Here is a 14,118-nt window from a genome sequence, read left to right as displayed (position 1 = left end):
TGGCTAGCCGACCGTAAATAAGACGCACTCTCACATACATCACAGAGCGCACCACATGCAGTCTGCCATTTCATGTCTTGATTTCCCCACATGTAACTCCTGTAATGGTGGAGGAAGCGACTGAGCGGACACCCGGGGTTTACGGCGAGTGTCTGCAAAATGCTAATGCTGAGTGTCGGAGATTAGTCTCAGTGACAACAGGAGGAACGAGATAATCGAATTGAACCCAAACTATGTGGTTTTGTTTGGCACAGAATCATAAGCATGACATGAGCCAGCAGGACAGCCCGAGCAACAACAACAGCAGCACGACGCTCCCGTACACGTATCAGCAGCTTTTTGCAGCTTCGCTTACAAATCACAAACTGTAATCAGGGAAGCCGTTTCAATAATATGTGTAGACACACAGAGAGTGTTACAACCTTACACCATCAAGCTAATTACATGTCTCTCTGTTCACCCCCAGAGGTCATCCACCTCATGGCCTGTTGGGCAACAAGCTGTTCAGCTAATCAGCAGAGAGCCTCTTCTCTCCAGGGAGAGGCATGAAGAGAACACCACGGTGACATCACAACAAATAGCAGCCGCTGTGATGTCACAATGGAGGCATCATAAATCTGTTTGTGACCACATCTGCTCCACCGTGGAGGTCTCCTGATAAGACTGGCTGTGAGGTCAGTACAAAGAACTGATTGTCATGGACCTGGAATGTTATCGGTGGGTTACGCAATGATTGATTTCTTTATTTTTATGTCATGTCCAACCCTCATGAGTTTACAAGACACTAATATACTAGCAGTTGCAGCTATACATCTACAAACACAACACTGGAAAAATGCCCCTCTCAAAACAAGAAAAAAACAACTTATTTCAAGGAACTTTTACTTGAAAAAAGTGTAAAAAAATCTGCATAGACTAAGAGAAAATGGCTTCATAACATTTTTTTAAAATAGATGTGATATTTAGAATCTTGAGATCTTAATCTAGCTGTGAAGACTTATTTTCAGCTCTGTTTACCAGGATTGTCACGCTCAGGCGTCCTCATTACGGCACCAAAAAATATTTGCCTCATCGACAAAAATCAGCAAAACAATCCCCAAATATATAAAAATTTGCAAAATCTTCAGGAAGAAATTCCTTCAAGTTTCTCTTTTATTTTTTAAAAAATCCCCAAATTTGTCAAGAAATTAAAAATTTAATAAATACAATAAATAAAATTGCAAATATTTTCAAAAAATAAATAAAAATCTTCAAAAAAACTCCTAACAATATCTAAAGTGATTACACATCTATCAGTAAAGCTTTAATGTTTGGAAATTCGCTGGATTTTGGTTGATTTTTTTCCCCCAAATGTTCTTAAGGAAACATTTTTTTTAACGTTTCTGTTTTCCATCAAAAAATGTTCAAAAATTTCCCAAAAAATGTTGAAAATGTAAAAGTGTTCACTGTGAAAATATATTCTTTCCTCCACATTTTCAAATTTTAAAACGGGTCAATTTGACCCACAGGACGACACGAGGATTAAAACAAGATCATTTGAAAATTGTTTGACTTAACGAGATATTTAAGATGCGTTGCCTTAAAACAAGTCCCTCCATCTGCTGGAATGTCACCTGTTAAGTGAATTTATCTTAAATCAAGTGGGATGAGACATTTAGACTAAAAATAAGACAAACAGACTTGGTCAGACTTGGAGTTTTTACAGTGTGCTGCTCAGTCCTCAAAGAGAATATGTTGCTTCCTACCTAAGACCTGGTAAAGAAATTCTGTCATTAAAAAGATTCCCTTTGTAAAACATCCATCCATCAGCTGTACATCGCTTTATCCTCTGTAGGGTCGCAGGGGGTGGAGTCTGTCCCAGCTGCCTCAAGGTGAAGGCAGGGTTCACCTGGACAGGTAACAGTCTATCACAGACTACACATAGAGACAAACAATCCCACTCACATTCACACCTACAGACAGTTTAGAATCACCAGTGAACCTCAGCATGTTTTCAGACTGTGGGGAAAAGCTGGAGAACCTGCAAACAGAAAGATCCCAGTGTATGTTTTTAACTGCGCAGCTTTTGTCATATTTCCAGAAGCCCTATAATAAATCTATGAATGTGACGCGTTTCTAAATTGCTCGTTTAATTTTAGCTTGAGTTTCTTGACACGCAGAAAACTGTGAAAACTGCTGAAACCCTGCAGAAGCCCCATCAGCCTAATCAGTGTAAACGAGCCAGAGGAAGCTCACGCTAACAGCCCTCTGTGTGCACCTTCACTCACAGTGTAACAAAGCTACCACTGACTAAAAGGATGCAATCATTTTAATGTCATTATTGTAATGGATTTGTCCATATTTATAAATGCTGATGATGTTGCTTTGCTGCCTAACAACGCTGTGAGCGTGGCTTTGCTTAGGAAAAGGAGCACAGACCAATTAAGAACAACAAAATCTGCAATACAACTATCTGACTAAAACTTTCCTGTTGACACACTAATTCAGAAGATATAAAAAAATGTATTTGTGAAAGAAAAAACAACTAAATGAAGGAAAACAGTTATTAAGGGATTTATATTGTAAAGTGGGTTCATGATGGTTTAAAGTCTGCTTCACATTTATGTGGTCATATCTGTGACAATTAAACAAAAACTTTTAAAAAAATGGCAACTAATTCCTGTTTTCTATGTTCAAACAAAGTTGCAAAATGATTTCTATAACAAACAGAACAGAGGAGGGATTGCTACAGATCTCAGTAATACTAGAAGTACCACTACTCTGTGAAAGTTTGGGCTCACTTAGAAATGTCCTTATTTTTTGAAGAAGAGCATTGTTCAGTGAAGACAACATCAAATGAATGATAAATCCAGTGTAGACATAGTTAATGTGGTAAATGACTATTCTAGCTGTAAACAGCTGATTTTTAATGGAATATCTCCATAGGGGTACAGAGGAACATTTCCAGCAACCATCACTCCTGTGTTCTAATGCTACATTGTGTTAGCTAATGGTGCTGAAAGGCTAATTGATGTTAGAAAACCCTTGTACAGTTATGTTAGCACATGGGATAAAGTGGGAGTTTTCATGGAAAACAGGAAATCGTCTGAGTGACCCCAAACTTTTGAAAAGTAGTGTATATATCAATCAATCAATCAATCACTCAACTTTATTTCTAGCCAGTGTTCTTCTTAAACGCTGTACTTTCCCGCTACTTTGTTGTATGTTGTCTTTTTTTAATGTTGATGTGACTGCAGCGCTTTTGCCCAAGACAAATTTCCCGAATGGGACAGTAAAGTCTATCTATCTATCTATCTATCTATCTATCTATCTATCTATCTATCCATCCATCCATCCATCCATCCATCCATCCATCTATCTATCTATCATCCATCTATCCATCCATCCATCCATCCATCTATCTATCTATCCATCTATCATCTATCTATCTATCATCCATCTATCCATCCATCCATCCATCTATCTATCTATCTATCTATCTATCTATCTATCTATCTATCTATCTATCTATCTATCTATCTATCTATCTATCTATCTATCTATCTATCTATCTATCATCCATCCATCCATCCATCCATCCATCCATCCATCCATCCCATCCATCCATCTATCTATCTATCATCCATCTATCCATCCATCCATCCATCCATCTATCTATCTATCCATCTATCCATCTATCCATCTATCTATCATCCATCCATCTATCTATCCATCCATCCATCCATCCATCCATCCATCTTCTAAAGCACTTTAAAAAACGACACTGTCGACCAAAGTGCTGTACATGTTAAAACAAAATAAATTAAAAGTAAATAAAATAGTGTGAGCATAAAAATACAACATAAAACACAGGTTTGTACAATAAAAGCCAGTTCTAAGCTGAGCCATATGCCAAGTTAAAAAAAAGTGTTTTTAAAAGTCTGCCAATCTAATATGTAGTGGGAGCTCATTCCATAGTCTAGGAGCAGCCACAGAAAAATCACGATCCCCTATATAACCGTTAGTGTGTCCAGCAGAAGCAGCATGACGTCTGACAAAAGTCCATAAATTATGCAGCTTGAGCCTGTGTCAGTTGGTGCTCCAGTCAAACTGTTCAGTAATGTGGCGTCCACTGGACAGGGAAGAAGGATTATGGAGTAAATGCAGACAACACCTCCACTTCTGTAGCAACCACCTGCTGTAAGTCTGCCGATGCTTTAGGAATCACTGGAGAACTTTTAAATGTACTTTCTAACAGTGGTTCATTGATATGGATCTCTCCTGATCAACAGTAAAGTTGACAACAATAAGAAACGGCCCACAGTCGTACAGTTTGGAATATCGAATTGAGATTTCATGTGCGATCATGCTGGCGTAGCGCTGATAGGTCAGGAGACGGCGTCTTTGTGTCTGTGACCAGCTGGACTTTTCTTCTTCATGTGTAAAACACAAAGGCTTTGTGTATTTGTACTGTCACAACAGAGTGATCTGACCTGCTACGTGTCTGACTCATTGCTTTAGCATCAGTCATTACTGTTTTACACTGAAGCGCATGCTAGCCACGTGCTTAATCTGACAGACTGCTGCTAACAGATCACTGACGCTGTTTATTTGGGTTTCATCACAGGATTGAGTCTAATTAAAACCTGTGTCTTAAATGCCATAGTGAATGAAAACCACATTATGTTTACGTTGATTTCATCCAGTTTTAACTTGATAAGACTGCACATTTGACTTGGATAGGATGAGAGTGACTATGCTGGATCCAGCATACGGCAGTTTGTTTGTTCCTGTTCATGATTGGGAGACAAAGTGACTCAATAAGTCTACAGGAAAGTAAGTCAAAATCCTCTACATCTGCTCGTTCAATTAATTCTCATATACCAGCCCATGCAGGATGTAAGTCACCTTAGGGCGCTTTGCATAGCGAGTTAAACTTCAGCTGGTTAGGGAGAGAGGTAAGGCGAGAGAGAAACGGTGAGCAATTTAAAACAATGACTGTATCATCAGAAACATGCAGCTCTGGAGTGAGAGATACTGTACCGGCAGAAAGAACAAATTAGCGGTGACAGAAGTTATCATCATACAAATGCATGAGTGAATGGAGTCAGAATAAAGGAGAGGTGCTCAGTGCATCATGGGAAGTTTCCCATCCCAAAGCAGCATAGTTCAGACTGCAGGCTAAAGTGACCCAAATCCGATTTCTTTGCCGCTATGGCGACCTGTATCTGATCTTTTTATGACAGCCTCAACGACACGGATTCGATTTTTCAAATGCGACCCAGACCACGTGGATATGTGGTCCTAATTCTGATACGTATCGGATCTTTTGCCATGCGGCTTCAGGGTCACATTTATTCCGACCTATACGTCATTGGTACACGACAACATCACTATTCTGCGTTCAAGCAAAACACGTCTTCGGGCTGCCGAAGACGTGTGTCTTGCCGTGAGAGTGTTACAAAGAGGCTCTCACATATGTAGGTAAAGGTCGCCGTTGTCATTCTAAATTCTGAATGAAGTCTGCATCTGTGAAGCCTCTCACATCACCATCCCACCACTCCTGGCTGTGACTCCACACCCACAAAGTTCTCTGGACAGACGTTGCTGCCACTGCCCCACAAAACGCCAGGGCCAACATCCTGGCTCTCTTCCTTCTTGACCTTCTCCTTAAAAGGATTAAGTTATAAATATGCTGGCTCCGGCTGGACAACAACTTTAAAATGGCCAGACATGCTCTCCTGTTAGCGTCCATGTTTACTTCCGTAAACACTGAACACGCTCTCTGCGTGTCGGTGTTGTGTCCTCTTCTGCGCATGCGGGACACTTTTGGGTCGTGTGAGGTTCACACAGGAGATCACATACAAGTCGCATTTAATTGAAAATGTGAACGAACTCGCCAAAAAAAATCGGATTCCACAAAAAAATCGGAATTGAGCATCAAGCCCTGCAGTCTGAACGTAGCCTAAGGGAACGTTCCAGGTCACCTGACGCAGCCCTAACTATCAGGGTCTTTAAAAAAATCGAAAGTTTTAATCTGAATCTTAAAAGTAGAGGGGGTGTCTGCCTCCTGAGAGCTGGCTCTACAACAGAAGACTCCTATTGTAGTTCTGGAAACTCTTGGGACCACAAGCTTTCACTCTGACAGCAAAGTGCTCTGTTGGGATGAAATGGTGTCATGACTTCTTCAGGTTTAGTGGTCATTAAGGGGTTTGTGTGTGAGAAGAAGGATTTTAAACTCTATTCTGGACTTTACAGACGTTTTCCAGAGAGTTACTGGGAATTACAAAAGTTCAGCCAAGAAGTCAGAAATACACGGAAAATCTTTTAGCATCACTTTGAGACAGGATGTTCCTAATTTTGACAATATTAATGCAATGAAAGAAGGTCTTGTTTTATGTGAGTTAAAGCAGTAGCCGCCAACATTTTTTACACCATGGACCGGATTCAAGTAGGACAATTTTCTACAGACCAACCATCACACAAAATGCAAACAGGAAAAAAGCTTTGGGGCGCTTTTCTTGAGATATGCTCTGGATATACTCCTCTAGAGGGCGCAATGTTCCCTGCAGATTCCACCAGAAAAATAAAATGTGAAATGAACCGTTTTTATTCTCTCGGTACTGGTCCATGACCCGGTGTTTAAAGGACACATCCTGATCAAAAATAACTCCAAGGTTCCCCACAGTAGCGCTGGAGTAAAGGGAATCTCATTCAGAGTAACTATCTGGTCAAAGAGTGTGTTTCTGAGGAATCCTGTAGAACTCCACAATTAATTCCTGTTTGCGCGGAGGAATCAACATTTACGACTGAAATAAATCTGATTAATATGATTTAAGCCATGACAGAGTGCTTGCTTTAATCCCAATGCCAGTTTTCTAGTGCTGTTTCTGTGCTATGAAGTCCTATAAATCCTGACTGAAACTCTTCAAACAAACCATTTCTGTACACAGCAGATCTGCAGCAGCTTTTTTTAAGGTTTTGGAATTAAAAAAGGGGGTTAGATGTAGTTCAGTAGTGGGCTCGTGGGTCCAGTACATAGAGACACGTTGATCACATCTACTATAAAGGTGTTATATCAAGAATAAACATGATGGATCAGTCTACATGGGATGTGGTGTGACAGACATGTTGACGGGTTAGATGAAGATATTGTCAGCGTTAGATCAGAGGTACTCTACTTGATTATACGTTCTGTGGCAGCTGTGTGAAGAAATAATAATTACTGTTCTTCTCAAGAATTCTTACTACTCTGCACACATCTGTGAGGAACATCAGCTGGGTCACTGAAAGACAAGTTCTGTAACTAGCAAGCTAATATTCCCTAATTTAATGTGGTTCATCTATTAAACATGCCACCCTCTCAGAACTCCTACACAAATGTAAACTCCCAGCCGGATTTCCGTCCTCTGCTGTGACACTGTCTGCTGGTGTGATGATTTCTGCTCCTTGTCAAGCCTTTTCTTTGACGATTCTGATCAAAACGGACGCTCTTCTGCTGCACAGAATCAACTTAATAGTGATATTAACATCAAATACACATTTATTTTGTTTGTTTCGTGTGAAAAAGAAGACAGTCCCAAAAACCATGCCCCTTTTATAAAATGAGTCTTTGACAGAGTTTAGTTGAAGAAATGCAGACAGACTTACAGGGTACAGCAGATCCACCATCCTAGAACTTCTACCTCCATGTCTGTTTCTACTTTATCTGATGGACTTTAGTGAGTGAAACCTCCTTTAAGGTCACAGTATGACTTTAAAACAGAACTTTAGTCACAGGTTTATGAATGTTAATACAGGCAGGGCTGTACGTTCAGTCAAGATGACTACAAGACATGTTTCAGTGATTTAAAAAAGCCTCTCAGGGAATCCTGACGTAAGACTATATCAAAGTGAATCTACATAAGATAAACTTGTGACTGCTAACCTTTGCATATATTGTTATGTTTCTCTGGTCAAGGAAGTGGATGGACTTTAGAGTGTAAGGATTTTACTGCCTGAACTTGAAATTTGTTCTTTAAATGAACCACCACAGCATAACATCAAATTCCTGCTCCTAACTCTGTCCAAAACCAACGGATGCTCATTATCAAATGGGATTTTCCCATCTTTGTTAGGGAAGAAGCGAGCACAGCATGGTTCTGATCCAAAAGGTCAAGTGATAACAGATAAAACAACAAGATACAGAATGTCTCAGTCTTTGGTTTTGTTGTCGTTCGTTTGCTTTTTTATGTTGAGTTTCTCCATCTTTGTGTGTCTCATTAACCTGCTCTCTATATGTAAACATGGTCTGGTATTTCCCTCTATCAGTTGCCGGTTCATTTGTTTGTCGACCTCGTTCTTCTGCGTCGTCCAGCAGCCAGTCAGCTTATCTGTCTCCTTTCTCTGTTCAGTCTCAATGTTTTCATATCCCTTGTAGCTTCCAAACCAGCTAGCCATTAGCCTACTACCCTTCTGTTAGCGTTCTAGTAGAGCAGATTCTGTCAAACTGCTGTGTCAAAGGTTAAGAATGAACTTTTACTCCCAAGAACAGCTCGGTTCATGTCTGGCTCCAGCTAATTGCTTCTTACAGTGGATTGGTCCATGAAGTAGACTTCTATCTGTGTTTGGTTTGAGGGGACAGTTCCGCGCCAAAGTGAACATCACAGTGACCAATGGCCTACTATTAGCAGTATTTTTCTTTAAAAACGTAAACCCCAGTTGGTTCAGAACAATGAAATTCTGGTGTGAATTTGCAGCCGTGTTTGGGGAAGCTGCACAGCGCTCAGTCGAATGATTTGTACGCAGCAGGACCTGGTGTCCAGATCACAGATGAGAGCCAAAGGTGAGCAGAGAAGCTAACAGCACCCACACTGAATGCATTAATTACAATAATTGGCTTTCTCTTGATTCACAGTGTAAGACAGCTCGATGCTGGAGGGCATAAATGCATTGAACTTTCCTGCAGTTCAGCCACCTCTGACTGAAGCAAAGACAAACAGGAAGTGGGGCGTAACTCAGAATTGCTCAGCGGGTAGACACGTCCAAACTGAAGCACACGCTTTGACGCGTTGTCCCTAACCGCTGGAGCAGCTGCTATGCTTTGTCTTTATTTTTATCTGAGCCGTTCACACTGTTTGATAAATGCGTCTTTTGCTTTGGCTTTTTTCCTCAAATCACAGCAGAAAGCTTGCAGGGGACTGGGGATGTACATACTGTCACAACAGTAGATGTAATTAAACGAGGACTATTGTCTATTTTAATCTATGGAACACTTTTCTGACACATTACTTTTTCCTTCTCACCCAATGATTAACACTCAAACATTTCAGGGTTGTCTTTATCCCCAATGTGTTTCCATTTGTTAAGGTTCTTAGATCAAAAAAGTCCTCAAATTCAGTCAGTAACAAATTCACAACTGAGACACAAATGCAGATGAAACAGATGAAGAATTACTTCAAATAAGATTCTTTATTTAATGGATGTGAGTTTGTCTCTGCTGACTACAGACTGAACATCATTCAGGTTTGGTAGTGTTAATAACTCCTTATAACTTCTTTGAAGATACTTTCATTTCCACTCTTTCCACCAATGGGCAGAGCAGCCAAAAGTCATACTTAAGTAAGAGGAACGTTGCTTCAAAGTAGTATCACTCAAGTAGAAGTAAAAGTAGTCATCCAAAAAAACTACTCAAGTAAGAGTAAAAAAGTATTGGGTGAAAAGACTACTCAAGTACTGGTAACTGTAATTTATTTTTTTAGAAATGATGAGCTCAGACAGACAAAAATGTAAATTAATGTGCAAATTCTGGTATTTCCAACATTTTTTTAAAAATAGCAAAAAATAAACAACATCTTTACAAAATGACAAGTTAAGGCACAAGAAACACAAATTTCCAAATCTCACTTTTTCACAACAAAAAGCTTTTGAAACAAACACCTGTCAGCCAGAAACCTGGGTGTCATGATTGATGACCAGCTGACCTTTAAGGTTCACGTGGCCTCAGTTTCTCGATCTTGTCGTTATGCCCTCTACAACATCAGGAAGATCAGACCCTTCCTGACCCAACAGGCCACGCAACTTCTGGTTCAGGCTCTTGTGATGTCACGCATTGACTACTGCAACTCTCTTCTGGCAGGTCTCCCTGCATGTACAGTCAAACCTCTACAGATGATCCAGAATGCAGCAGCACGTCTGGTCTTCAACCAGCCCAAAAGAGCTCATGTCACTCCCCTGTTCATCTCCCTTCACTGGCTTCCAGTTGCAGCCAGAATCAAATTCAAAACTCTCCTCCTGGCTTACAAAACATTTACAAGAACGGCCCCAGCCTACCTGGATTCCTTGATCCAGGTCTACTCCCCTTCACGCCCACTTCGCTCTGCATGTGAGAGACGCCTGGTGCTTCCAGCCCAGAATGGCTCCAAATCTCTAACCAGACTCTTCTCCTCTGTTGTTCCCAAATGGTGGAGCAAACTACCAATCTCTGTGCGTTCTGCTGAGTCCCTTTCTACTTTTAAGAGACAATTGAAGACTCAATTGTTCAGAGAACACCTAGGCACTTAATCTGACTCCACCTTAGGGGTAGAATAAGTCAGGGGGTCCAAAACCCAGCACTTATTTAGCACTGACAAAGTTTGAAAAAAAGGGGGGGGGAGGGTAGCAATTCTTCTGCAACTTGATGGCAACACCTTTGACCAATCACACTTGAAGCACTTTTTGCACTTACTACAGGTTTTTCCTTATGTCTGAATTCTTGCTTGTGTTGTACGTCGCTTTGGACAAAAGCGTCTGCTAAATGAAAGGTTGTTGCTAGAGATACGGACCCGTACCCGTAGTCTGTGGACTACGGATACGGCACTTGCCATTTGCCAATCAGATACGCGAGATCTGGTTGCTTACCTTTCAACAGTTTGCAGTGGTTAGCAGCTTCTTGACTCGCGAGACTCGCGTACGGGTCCGTATCTGTCTGGCAAACGGAAAGTGCCGTATCCGTAGGCCACAGACTACGGATACGGGTCCGTATCTGTAGACACTACCAAATGAAATTGTAGAATTGTAGAATTGTAGTAAGGTTTATAAGTCTGAACAGTGAAAACTACTTCCAGTGACCAGATACACTGCATGCTCATAGAGTGTATGTGAATGTTGTATCCCCCACCCTCAGTCTGTTTTCCTGACTTTTAATGCACTTTTCAACTTTAAAATCATCTTTATACTCTTGACTTCTGATCTACCTTTAGATCTTATTTGTATGCTTTTGATGTATGATTTTAAAGTCTACTTTTAAATCATCTTTCTAATTAATTTTCTGAATGTATTTTTTGCCATTGTAAAGCACCTTGAATTCTCTTTTGTATGAATTATGCTGTATAAATAAACTTGCTTTGCCTTGGAACTACCTCAGTTTGTACCTTTCGACTAACAGTGACATTTTTGTCAACTTATTCTTTGACAAACAGATGACAAAAACCCTTCCAAAGTAGAGAAAGGACCAGCTCATGGATCCATAAGACACCACAGATTTGATCCATTATTTATGTACAAGCTCTAATGTTTGCTGCTGTCTGTTTGCATGAAATTTATAAGGACGATTTGTGGGACATGGAATAGAGAATGACCCCAAATCACCCAGAAATTAGATGAACATTAAAAGTTCGTGTACGTAATGAGCAGAAAATGTTCATTATCCTGCTCAGAGAGCAGAACTGCTGTTAGCTTCAGTGATCTACTCAGAGTGTTGGAGTTTTAAAAAGGGGTGGACGGTCTCACGCTGAAACTGCAGGAAGAAAAGCCTGTAAGACGGCTCACTGTGTGTTCATGGCAGCTTAATGAATGACGCTAACAATCATCATGCTCGGTGTTCAACGTGTGTGGAAGGAGTCGCAGTGTTGGCCGATGACTGCTGCTTGGAAAACATAACCTGTTCTTCTGCTTTTAATCTTCCACAGGAAAAAAAAACTGTTTGCAGGGTCTCTTTTTACGACGCCGTGTGGCTGATCAATAAAACTGATTAACTTGTGTATTGACACAGTTTGTCAGGAGTGAAGCTTAATGTGCCGACGCCTTTCCCCTCTGAGCCACTCTGTTTGATTTTTGTAACCAATATGATGCAAACCGATAACTGGAGACAGCATCTGAGAAGAAATATCAATAAAAACTGAAGTGTGAAACCTGCCAAAAATGATGAACTTCAGTGTGAGTATCTACATTCGTATGGTGTCTTTTAACCTTAGCTGGGTTTGACAAAGCTCTTACAACATGCTTCTCATTCACACGTGTGTTTTTGAAGCTCTGTGTTACTCAGACTGTACATAAAGATGGACGTAGCATCTGGCTCCAGAATTGAAGCCCACCCAGAAGTGTCAAAAACTTGCAATATCACGCCGTCCACTAGGGTTGGCTCCAAAAAGCTTTTTCTCCATAGACCCCAATTCATTTTTGGAAAAAATAAAATGTGATAGACTGATGTTCTACAGCTCAGGATTTTTTTCCCGTTAGTTTTCATGGTCAAAATGAGAGATCAGGGGGCCGATCTTAAAATAAATCAATACTGAATTTTAAATAAATCGTTAAAGTTGGCGGAGCCAGGGGGCGTGGCTATACTTGATTGACAGTCCCATTGACTGGTCCTGCCCCTAGTTGCTCTCCGGTCCAGCCTGTTTGATGACGCTTTTTACGTCACTGGCTCCAAAAAATCCAAACTGGCGACCAGGAAGTAGCAAAATCCGGGCTTCATTTTCTCGGCGTTGAAACCAACGGGTGACGTCACGGTTAGTTCACGCCTGGTGTTAGACAGCTGTCTACTGTCAGAAGGAACCTGAAGTTCAGCATCTTGCCCAAAAACATTTCTTTCTATGGAGAAGCCAGGAACCGGAACTGCAACCTCGTGACAGGTGGACAACAAACTAAATGCCTGATGGAAACGAAGCTTCTTTTTAAAGGACAACAGTGACATTAAGAAAGATATTTAGAGCACACTTTTTAAAAGAGCATAGTTTGAAATGAAGTATGCAGACAGCACATCGAAACAGAAACCTTCATTCTACAGCTAAACAAAGCATCCTGTATCATTAACGCATATCTGGCATTTCAAACGATCCAGACAAACGGAAATCAGTGGGAAATTATCTTCATTGTGCCCAGACCAACATACCTGACATGCACAAGAGGTCACGGGTTATGGTATACTTCTTCTGTGAACGGCAGCAGCTAATGAGCTACCTTTGTGTTCGTATCTAAGCGACGGTTTTAGGAGAACAGGATATCAGACGGCGCTCATCGTTGCCGTTCTTGTTTGCTTGCCCTGCCTGTGGAATCCCACTTTGCCCGTTGACTTTACATCGTGAGGACATCAGAAAGCTCACCTCTGCACTGCAAAAACTTAATTAAAGTCTTACCAAGTCTGTTTGTCTTTTTTTTAGTCAAAACGTCGTCGAAATTTGCTGGATTTTGGTTGATTTTTTTATGAATGTTCTTCAAGAAACATTTTAACTTTTCTTTTTTCCACCAAAAAATGTTCAAAGATTTCCCGAAAATGTTGAAAATGTGGACATCAGAAATTTCACCTTGAAAATATATTTTTCGACATTTTCAAAGCATTTTTTTCATTATTTATTTCTACTTCAAGGCTTTACAAACCCTCCCCACACTCTTATAAACACTTCCGATGCTCTTAAACACTTTCTATACTCTTAGACTTGCGTCATTTTTAACAGCATATAAAATTCTATACCAGTGAATGTACTGCAAGCTGAATGATGGAGATGATGATAAATGTACCGCACGGCCAATAAGAGCATTACAGCTCCTCTGAAGGAGCAAAATCCCACGACAATACAGAAGTAGATACAACTTACAAATCCGTGACACAGCGAGGGACGACTTTACAGACAATCACACTCCTGTTCACACCTACAGTTTTAGAATTACCAGTTAACCTCAACATGCTTTTGGAAGCCGGAGAAAACCCACGCATGCCTCCGTGCAGAAAGATCCCGAGAAGGCCGGGATGCGAACCGGGGATCTTCTAGCTGCAAGGCGAGAACACCAAGCCCCTGTGCAGCCCAGGTTTAGCACATCCATGCTAAATCCTGTGTGTGAACTAGCCAAACCAGAGCCGACAGATGAAATGCGGCATGTTTTCGTTTCTTCTTTTAATGC

General features: G+C 40.7%; 1 long non-coding RNA gene across 1 annotated transcript; it reads left to right on the top strand.

The window, feature by feature from the left end:
• The first annotated feature begins 293 nt into the window (after window positions 1-293).
• Window positions 294-12,424, top strand: LOC127535886 (uncharacterized). Its single transcript, XR_007944767.1, has 3 exons — window positions 294-674; window positions 1,835-1,896; window positions 10,097-12,424. It is a non-coding gene; the product is annotated as an uncharacterized LOC127535886 (long non-coding RNA).
• Window positions 12,425-14,118: the final 1,694 nt, after the last annotated feature.

This window comes from Acanthochromis polyacanthus, chromosome 10 (assembly GCF_021347895.1).
Source record: "Acanthochromis polyacanthus isolate Apoly-LR-REF ecotype Palm Island chromosome 10, KAUST_Apoly_ChrSc, whole genome shotgun sequence".
NCBI lineage: Eukaryota > Metazoa > Chordata > Actinopteri > Pomacentridae > Acanthochromis > Acanthochromis polyacanthus.
This window is presented reverse-complemented; position numbering and strand designations above follow the sequence as displayed.